The following is a 3,234-nucleotide window of genomic DNA, read 5'->3' as shown; positions in this document are numbered from 1 at the left end:
GGAAGAATAATTGGCGGACCCTGGGATCCAACCTGTGTACCAAGGGGTCAGGACACTGTGGATCTACAGGCAGTACCCTTGTGGACACCCACAGGAAGCAATTGTGGAGCATCTGGAGATCTCCATTGCCGGCATAGCTTCTACTAACCACCCCCCCCTATGAGGTAAGTGACAGCATGGGTTTGGAAGGTTGTAGGTTGAGTGGGAACCAAACACTTGCAAAGTGCTCTCATGCTGGGCCAGACCCTGGTTGAAAGTGCTGTGACAATAACCTTACAGCGTGGATACTCTGCTCCTATCTAAGATTTAATAATTGCATGCTTCATGATCACCATCTGACAACCCCTCGGCTACCAAAACCTAATGCACCCTATCCACCACCATATGAAAACACTGGGCCTCATTCTGAGCACAGTGGCAGCAGTACAAAAAATGGTGATAACAGAATTACAGCCATTTTTACCACTTTGTCATATCTAAAGTGTGGAGGTAAATCAGATGAAATGCCCCCAGCACTTAATTGGAGGAATTTCCTCCAGAAAAATTGATGACTTATTGATGTCAGTATTGCTACCACGTGAGCTCCTCAAACCCCTAATTCCTTCGATAAGACGCCATAAGAGGTCATTACAAAGACTTGTAACTTGGAGGATTGGCCATTAGTAGCAGTATGTTATTGTGGCAGAATTTGCATGGCTTAATACGGCAAAATTCAAATGAGGTCATGGTTTGCAGCCATGAACCGTGTCTCATCCCGGTTAATTTAGGAGTTAAGTTAATGATGCTCCAAAGATTTATTGTATCACATGCTCTAACCTGAGGTGCTAATTATTGACTAGCCAGTTGGGTTGTCCACCCTGATTTTCACCACCGCCAAATCCAACATTTGGGCCAAAATCTCTAATGTTCCTTTGTGCGAACCTGGTCCCCTCTCTGATGACCACTGGTGGGTTCACGGACTCATTTTCTCTCAGTGCAGCCAAGGCAGCATATGCCTTTGCCCTTCTTCTGCTCGGGGCCACTCCATAGAACGTCTGCCCGTTAACTTCTACCTTGGCTTCATATTGTGTGTTGTGACGGTGATCCTCTACTGAACTGAACCTGTATTTCAGCTTCCGCCACTTCTCATTGAGTTCCATCACAGGGTTCTTTCCATTTTCTGTCAGAATCTGGTTGTCGATTTTCAAATGAGTTGTGTTGTCGGCGGGCAGAGCGGTGTCTGTCCGGAGAGTAGTCTGCATCCTAATTCGGTTCAATCGCAGAGATTGCAAGACCTTCACTGCTAGACAATGCTTGGCCATTTTCTTCGAATACCCAGTGGCTTTATATCTTTTTCCATCAATATTTGAGGCAATGGTAAAAATAGGAGCATGACGTGGCCCTGTCTTAGAGACCTCTATGTATTGGAGGTCTGGCTTTAACGTATTCAACATCATGAGGGGGGTTATTGCTCCGGGTCGATCGGGTTTGTGAAGCTTCCATTTTAATTTTCTCATTGACATGTCTTCTCTAATCACATTACCAGACCGCTTGTTTGACCAAAACTCATTGATTTTGCTGGGAGGGATCTGACTTGCGTAGGAGACACTGGCATAACCCTTTGGATATTTGTCCTTTGATTTCCTGCATGCCTTCTGGGCCAGTGAATCAATGCCTGGAACGTTGTGAATTTGACTAAATGCTACAAGCCTCAGAGCATGCTGGGCACTCCACGTGATGTTTTCTCTTTGTAATGTCTCAAGATGGCCGACGGCATCAGTGGCCCTGTTCTCGCAAGGATCATACAGACCGGGACCATCTGGCATAAGTATCCCAGAGGCAAGACACTCAAGCACTCTTCTGACAGCTTCGCCTGCCCCCATGGGTCTGTTGACCGTTCCGATGACCCCCACGCAGAGAATCTCCAAAGGCCACCCGCTAAGAGGGGCCCAATCGGAAAGAAGAGAGCAGAGGTTCCTGAGAAAACAAACCACTATCACACATGACTTCAATTCTGGAGCTCTGGTATAGAACCAATCGCTGTGTTTTATAGACATCAGAGCAGCAAGGCACTTCTCTCTGTCAAGTTCTTCTGGGTTGTTGCCAACCCATGGCATTTCACTATCTGTCATTCCATCATGTCCATTTATCACTGACAGTGATGTCATTTTGATGGTCAGTGTTAGTAGGGGTTCCTGCGTTCGTCTTATGACAATAGCAGCTTCAGGTATGCAGTCAATGATGCTATAATTCTCCCGCTTCATAGCAGCAAACTCTATGAACAGGCCTTCCTTGACTTTCATTAGGAGAGTTACTGTGGGTGTGTCTCGGCACAGAAGAACCATCTCAAGGTCCACATCGCCTTTCAGCAGAAGGCCCTTACCAAGTAAGCCCACACGCTTCACTGCTTGGAGGGCCCTGAGCTCCTTTTCTGGTGCCTCTGCTGCGTACTCAGCCTGCTCCGTCGAATCATCATTCTCTCCCTCCATGCCACCATGTCCATCTTGGTTGGCTCTTCCATGAATGGGCCTGCCTTGCTCTGCACCTCTCAAATCTTTCTCCTGTGCTTCCATCTTATCGGACAGTGATTGGAGTGCCTTTTCTGTATGAATAACCATACACTCAACTGCCTTCACTACATCCTGGGATGGGTACAATGCAGAATGCTGGGCCATAATATAGCGGCTCTCCCTCATGAAGAGAAATAGTGGACGCATATCTCCCAGTGGATCTAGTTGACCTGTTTTCAGGATGCTGCGGAAAGCACAATGTTTTGGGGTGTCCTTCTATGGCTGTGATTGGAGGCAGACCCTCTCAACAATGTGAGTGATGGAATCTAAAGACACACTGGTTCAATACTGGACCGGTCAGCTCTGTTACCGAGCAACAAAGGTGAACTCTGAGTGATAAAGCTGGAACATTACACCTGATGACATTTCCTCTGTGATGTCACCACCTCCCATGGGGGAGGCTAGGAGTTTACTGTGGCAAAGCAGAAAGACTGTGTTGCTTTATGGAAAAGAATACCTGGACACATTCCGGCATGCACAGACAACTTTGATTGGTGGGGTCAAAGCTCCCCAGGTCTTATCATTTTATTGAAATATATGAGAACATTTGCATGGGAACCAGGTGGTCCGGATGATATGTAAGACAGTGGGTGGGATTGATTAGTTGGGAGGAGAGGGAAAGACAAGATTGCAGTGCTTTGTATTGAGGTTGCAGATCAGAAGTACTCTGCATGCATGTACACTT

At 46.8% G+C, this 3,234-nt stretch overlaps 1 pseudogene; it reads right to left on the bottom strand.

The window, feature by feature from the left end:
* Window positions 1-824: 824 nt before the first annotated feature.
* Window positions 825-2,696, bottom strand: LOC138454627 (interleukin enhancer-binding factor 3 pseudogene; annotated as a pseudogene).
* Between the last annotated feature and the right edge of the window lie 538 nt (window positions 2,697-3,234).

Source organism: Ambystoma mexicanum, chromosome 1p (assembly GCF_040938575.1).
Source record: "Ambystoma mexicanum isolate Mex_15411 chromosome 1p, UKY_AmexF1_1, whole genome shotgun sequence".
In the NCBI taxonomy this organism is placed as follows: Eukaryota; Metazoa; Chordata; class Amphibia; order Caudata; family Ambystomatidae; genus Ambystoma; species Ambystoma mexicanum.
This window is presented reverse-complemented; position numbering and strand designations above follow the sequence as displayed.